This window comes from Echinops telfairi, unplaced genomic scaffold, assembly GCF_000313985.2.
Source record: "Echinops telfairi isolate 266 unplaced genomic scaffold, ASM31398v2 ScPeMD7_24;HRSCAF=84, whole genome shotgun sequence".
Lineage (NCBI taxonomy): Eukaryota > Metazoa > Chordata > Mammalia > Afrosoricida > Tenrecidae > Echinops > Echinops telfairi.
This window is the reverse complement of record NW_022103921.1, coordinates 640,139-647,739: the sequence shown is the minus strand read 5'-3', so window position 1 is coordinate 647,739 and position 7,601 is coordinate 640,139.

The following is a 7,601-nucleotide window of genomic DNA, read 5'->3' as shown; positions in this document are numbered from 1 at the left end:
TTGGTCCCCTCAGGTTTCTTAACTAGAAATACAGGGATTAGAAGGTCTGTTCCTTCATAGAGTGGCTTCATTTGAACCACGCAAGATCATCTTGAGATCCTCCAAGGGAGATATGCAAATAAGGGATGATTTGATTGTTTTTCAGAACCTTTCATGAAGAGCTTGACCATTGGCCCTGCCATTGGGACATTCTGTTGGGATTAGAGTGACAAGATTTATAAGCCAACACCAGCAGAACTTGTGACAAGGCTATATACTCGTAGATCTCGGGGGCCCAAAGGAAGTCAAGGTGAGAATTCATAAAACCTCAACAGCTCAGAAAGTCCTTCAGGACTGAGAACACAGCAAGGAACACAGTGCTTTGGGGTGTTAAATCCTCCCTGAGTCTCTATAAGGGCAGCAGAGTAATAAAGAGATTCCCTGCTTTCCTGAAGTTTATAAAGGTTGCTTGTGATAGGAATTTTAAGGAGCTAGCTTCTTTGTTTCTTCTTCTTAATCATGAGGCAATTTGTTCTGATTATTCCCATTTCACAGATGGGAAAACAAAGACCATGCAAAGAGATTTAGTGATTTCTCCCCAAAAATGATTCAACAGCCTGCCTTTACTTCTTCCTTTATTATTTATGAAGAAACAAAATTAGCTAACCCTTACAGAGATTACCGTTTGCATGCAGAAATTCCTGGGTTCTTGGCTGAAAGCCCTGGAATACTGGTAGTTGGGGGAGCAACCATGCTCACTTTGGAAACAATGATCTGAGATTACTAGGCTTCTATAGAGTCCATATAAGAATTTTACAAAAGTTCATGAGAAAATTTAATTCAAATATAATGAAAAATTTCCAAGAACTTTCTGAAGCTACAACAGACACGGAGCTCCTGTCTACATGTCGTATCAAATCCATCTTGGCAAAAGTTCTAGGGATATTAGAAGCGAATGGAGAGAGAAGTAACATCTGGAATATACTCAGGGTAAAGCTATGGGGCCATTGTTTGTTTTAGATATCCTGTCCGTGGTTTAGCAGCATTCAGTGGCAGGAGTAGAGGAAGGCATGTCTAGTCTACTCTTTCTCAAGTCGCCTGTTGGACAAGATACTGCTGAAGGGTTGGGGGAAGTGCATAAGAACCTTTTGTTGGTCCATCCTCATCTCCTCCCTTAATTAGCGGGAGGATAACAGAGGTAGCTTGAGTCTTATGAGGCGAGTCCGGGATCCTGAAACCATCCTCAGCAGGCTGTCCTTCAAGAAGCCTGTGAGAAGCTCTTTTGTAACTCACATTGTTGGTGGAGTGGTGCTCACGTACTTTAATAACCTCCCAATATGGATTTATTCCAAATGTAATCTGACACTTTTTTAAATGCCCCAAAGAAAAAAATATATGCGTATTGCTAGTCTGTGCACATCCCTCCTACCAAAACCTCATTATTCCCTATCAGAGCCTAGCGCTAATCAGACAGTTTCTACACTGTCTCTGAGCCTCAGAAGACCAGATAGGTACCCCAGCAGGGTACTAAAGAAACGGAAAACCCCGACTTTTGTGTGACTATCCATGTTCCAAAAAATAGGACACTTCACGCTAATTTAGGTTTTATGGGAAGAATCAGCTGAAGAACCAAGTTTTATAATGAAAGGGAGCAAATTAAATTTTAAAGCTTGAGAAATCAAGAACATAACTCATTGATATTATGAGGACACTCGTGCATCTGTATCCTGATATGCACTCCGTGTTCCTGAAGGGTTGAGTTGATGTTGGCATACCTTCTCGTGGCAGCAACAATAGTAACACTGGGCAGAATTAAACACTCCACAAAGGCTCTCTTGCTTTGTGTTCTTCTTCCTAGTGGAATCGATCATCCCAAATATTCACCAAAGTTTAAAACTTGCAGTCTCACTGCCATGAGAGTCTAAGATGCATGGCTTTTATTCAAGACGTCAAATAGCTTAATGTAGGACAGGGGTGTGCTGTGCTTTGTTTTGTTTTCCTACATCATCTGCTGTATTGTGATGACTCCGAGATGTTGGCTGTTGGTTCTCGCTTCTCCGGTGGCAATTCTGTTCCTGACAAATGCTACACTTGACCTCCTGGGAGATTTAGAGACTAGGCTGATGAAGAAAGGTCCTTGGACTAATGTCAAACACTACGCTTAGAAGTGTTGGGCAAGATATATCAAATGCAAGGATATTGCAGCCAGGATTGGACGATTGAGTGATAAATCACTGGGCATAGAAATACAAAATAAAGGCAAACTTAGAGTGGAAAGTAAGAATTGACTCTGAAGTTGTCCAGAGAGCCGTCAGATTCTAGTGTACTTCTTAGAGCCCAGACAATAGAAGGAGTTTGAGGCTTAAATAGCATGCTGTTTCTAAAGAAGACTTTAGTCAGACAAGTAGAAGGCAGGCTCAAAGTCAAGTGCCTTGAAGAGCTTCAACCAAATCCATGAAGTGGGTACGATGAAACATATAACTTTCCTCTAGTTCTTAAAAGCTTCCAGCCGCCCCCCTCCCCACTATTATGATCCCAATTCTACCTTACAAATCTGGCTAGAGCAGAGGATGTACATTGGTACAGATAGCAACTAGAAACAAAGGGAATCCAGGACAGATGACCCCTCCAGGACCAGTGGTGAGAGTTGCGATGCCTGGAGGGTGGAGGGAATGTGGGGTGGAAAGGGGGAAACGATTACAAGAATCTATGTATTGCCTCCTCCCTGGGGGATGGACAGCAGAGAAGAGGGCACAAGGAGAAGTTGGACAGTGTAACATATCACAAAATAATAATAATTTATGAATTATGAAGGGTTCATGAGGGAGGAGGAAGTGGGGAGGGAGGGGGAAAATGAGAAGCCGATATTAAGGGCTCAAGTAGAAGGCAAATGTTTTGAGAATGATGATGGCAACAAATGTACAGATGTGCTTGACACAATGGATGGATGGATGGATTGTGATAAGAATTATACGAGCCCCCAATAAAATGATTTTTTTTAAAAGAAAGGTGGCAAAAAAAAAAAAGACTACATTTACATTTTTCTCCTGAAAAAGAGTTGAAGAAACACTTCAGACCCCGTTTCCAAGTAGATATGAGAATATTTTTTTGAGAGTCTGTTTTCTTTGAAATCTTTGGGAGTTCTTTCCTGAGTTGAATTTTAGGAGTACAGATGGCCAAGGAGGCTAAGAAACGTAGTTTGCCCAATTATAATAGTCATCTCCATGAATCTAGGGATTTTTTTTTATTTGGTCTGAAACAAAGCCTCGCACGGAGCTTGTTGCTGTCGGGTGCCATTAAATGGGTTCTAACTCACAGTGACGCTCTGTCCAACAGAACGAAACACTGCTGGCTACTGCACCATGCCCACAATTGTGATATCTAAGCCCCTGGTTGCAGCCACTGCGCTAATCCATCTTGTAGTGGCCCTTCCTCTTATTCACTGCCAATCCACTTTCCCAAACGTGATGTCCTTGTCCAGGGACCAGTCTCTCCTGAAAGCATATTCAAACTATGTGAGACCAAGTCTCTCCAGCCTTGCCTCTAAGGAACAGTCTGAGTGTAGCTCTTCTAAGACAGATTTGTTTGTTCTTCGGAAGCCCAGGGTATTTTTAATAGTCTTTGCGAACACTATAATTCAGATGCATCCATTCGTCTTTGGTCATCTTTATTCAATGTCTGACTTTTACATATGTATGTGGTAATTGAAAATATTTGGGTTAGGCCCACCTTGGTTCTCTCAAGGACGTCCTTGATTTTCCACACGTTAAAAAGGTCTTATGCAATAGATGTACCCCATGCAAAGTACCCTTTGACTGCTGGTTCCATTAGCATCGATTGTGGGTCCAAGCAAGATGAAATTCATGACAGCTTCAATCTTTTCCTCATTAATCATGATGTTCCCTATGGGTCCAGGTATGAGAATATTTTTATTTAACTTTTAATTGAAAGCTATGGTCCTTTATCTTCATCAGCAAATGCTTCAAGTACTCCCCACTTTCAACAAGCCAGGTTGCATAATCTACATACCCCAGGTTTTTCATAAACTTTCCTCCACACTTGATGCCACACTCTCCTTCATACAGTCCAGCTTCTCTGTTTATTTGCTCAGCGTGCAAATTGAGTGAGTGTGGTGAAAGGATACAGCCCTGACACACACCTTGCCTGATTTTAAATCATGCAGTCTTCTCTAGTTCTGTTCAAACAACTGTCTCTTGTTCGTTGTATAGGTTCCACCTGAACACAGCTATGGGTTCTGGAATTCCCATTCTTAAGGCTATCCATGATTTGTTATGACCCACACAGTCAAATGCCTTTGAATAGTCCATAAAAAACAAGTACACATCTTTCTGGTCGTCTCTTTCAGCCAGGACACACCTGATATCAGCAGTGAGATCCCTTGTTCCAGGGCCTCTTCGTAACCTGGTCGGAATCTCTGGCAGCTCCTTCTCAATGTTCTGTTGCAACAGTTGGTGATGTGTCTGCAGCAAAATCTTATTTTCATATGATATTGTTTGATAATTTGAACATTCTACTGCATGACCTTTGTTTGGAATGAGTGAAACTATGCATTTCTTCTAGTCAGTTGGCCAAGTACTTGTCTTCCGATTTTTTGGCACAGAAAATGACTGATGCCAATGCTTCATACGCTTGTTGAAACATTTCAATGGGCATTCCATCAATTCCTGAAGCCTTCTTTTTGACGAACGCCTTCCGTGAAGCCTCAGGACCACTGGTTCTTATTCATATGCTGTCTCTTGAAATGATGGAATGTCTACTAGTCCTTTCGGGTACAGGGACTCTGTATTCTTTACATCTTCTTTGACGCCTCTTGAATCGTTACCTATTGTGCCCAGGGAATCTTTCAACATGGCTAGTTGAGGCTTGAATTTTTTCTGGTGTTCTTTCCGTTTCAGAGATGCTGAGAGTGTTTTTCCTTTTGGGTTTTCTTACTCTATTTTACAGGTGCCACTCATGTATAAATAATCACAGAAATGGGAAGAAAGCCCCGGGAAAGACCTCCTGGCTTCAGAAGAGTCAGAAGCTTTACTGATCAGTGACATCTTTGACACCCATCAAGGTCATGTGGGATTTGTGTTATTGTGGTTGCTGTCGGATGGGCTAAAACAATTCAGATAAAACCAAGAAGTCAATTGTATATCTGGTGCACATTCAATGAATCAAGTCATCATCACCAATGTCAAGGCTATTAATCTGACAGTGCTCACTGCCATTGGGTCATAGAGACTCACAGCAACTCCCAGTGGGTTTCTGAGACTTTAACTGTTTGCAGGAGTGGAAAGCCCAGTCAGGCCAGTAACTCCCGCAGAGTTACTGGTGGTTTTAAACTGCTGACTATGTGGATTACACGCCAACTTGTAACCATTACCCCATCCTCTAAATGTGGTCATCAGTACTCTATCCCAGGGTTTGTGTCAACAAAGTATAAGAGTGAGTTTCACACAGTAAATTTTACAAAAGGAGCAAGAAGGCCTCATCAAATTTGAGGTATTCCTAAACGAAACTATTTTACCTTATCTGTAAAATTATTAGGTGCTACTTAGTCCAGTTTTTAGAGTTATTGATCTAAGCTATAGATTTTCCTGTCAGAAACCCTCTCAGAGAAACATATCCACAACCCTACTGCAAACCTGAAGCTGTTAGGGGGGTTGGCAGACAGACTATCATGGAGCATCTGTGATAGATGGCTCAGCAATTGCCATCAGGTTCTGCTTGGTGGGGATAATGTTGGCTAATGAGGTGTTCCTCTGTTTATTTTTCCTTATCCCTGTCCAGTTACTGCTGTTTCCATAGTCTTTACATGTACTCCGTGAAGCTTTTTATATAGAAAATTTGTCTCCCGGGTGAAGTGGAGGCTTTGACTTTGATTTTCCAATGTTATGTTAATGGCAATCGTTGTAATGATAAGGTCTGTTATTGAATATAGGACTCATACCTTGATTGCATTGTTTACTACCAGCAGACATAAGGACAGAGACTTGGTGAGCGTAAGTCAATCTATCTAGAAGGTGAGATGGAAGGTTTGGGTGTAATACTGCATAGGTTTATGGATGAACTTTCATCCTATTTCATTACCGATTCTCACAGTAAAAGTCAATGGTAGGGACAGAGAAGCCCATTTGGTAATATTTTTCGTTTAATTAGAAGAAGGTGCAATCCACATTCACGACATGTGCAATCTAGCTGCTGTAGCAACAACATCAAGATATGGCTTGAACCAACTAAAATTTATTTTCTCATGGTCATTGGGCTGGAAGTCAAATTCAGGGTGGCAGCTCTGGGAGAAGGCTTTCTGTCTGTTCAGTTCGGGGGGAAGGTCCTGATCTGTTCGGCACTTCCACTCCTGGGTGGTCTTCACATCGCTCGGCGTGTCTCTTTGTCCAATGCTGACACTGCTTTTCTGTTTGCTTGTTTAATTTCTTTTATACATCCAAAGAGATTAACTTAAAATACACTCGACACCAGCTCTGCTTTATTAACATAACCAAGTCAACCCATTTCCAAACAGGATTATAACCGTAGTCATACAGGTCAGCATTTAGAACACACATTTTGGAGTGACACAATTCAACCCATGCCATAGGAAATCCAAACCATTGCATACAGCTAGTTATCTAGCAAAGACTGGCTACTTTCGCATTAAACACCTCACTTAATCATCATAACATCACTGGAGAGTGGGTGTTCCTATTCCCCTTTTATAGCTGAAGGTAATCCCACTCTGGATGATATGAACATTCACTAATTCACAGAGGAACTAAGCAACTGGATTCTAATTCCAGTCTTGAGGCTGCCTGTACCACACTGCTAGTGTGACTTTTAAATGTGCTTTTACAGTAAGCAAATATTTATGAAAACAATTTACAATACTCTTTTATGGACATGTGTGCTCTCTATTTTACAAGAAGCATTGGCCTGAGTCAAAATGATCCAAACTTCTCCTTGGAATAGTAAAACTCATAAATATTCATGCCCTGGTTATAGACAGTAAAGGCTAAAAGGGAGTTTAAGGTTTATAGAACACAGCTCACTTGAATGTATGAAGCACATTGCTGCATGGGAAGAACTGGAGGGAATCATGCTAAGTGAAGTAAGTCAAGCACAAAAGGACAAGTACAACATGAGTCCACTAAGGTAAGCTTTAAAAAAAAATGCAAAAGGGGCATTGGGAAAAAGCTACTGTATACAAATATTCCTGGGACAAGATCAAATGCAGGGATGCACAAGGTAGACAACTGGGGAGTAGGTGGGGAAAGGAAAAAAATGATGATAATAAGGAAGAAAGGGGTAGCAGGGGCATGGTGCACTAACCCACCCAAGGGAAGGGTATTGTTTATATCTCCACAGGGAAAGAGGGACCAGACTTCAACCCAGTGCTCCAAGGTGTGAATGCAACATGCTGGCATGGAGCAAGGAAGCAGTGGAGAGGTCTGGGGGGCTGGCCCCAGTCCCAAATACTAAGTGGACGCCTGCCCTTCCCCCAGAAGAATTTATTTCAAAGGACAGCATTGAATCTGCAGCTCCAGGAGAGGGACATATCTGATCGGAGCACACAGGAGCAGATGAAGGGGGAGGAGGAGAGAGTGGAGCACATCCTGGCC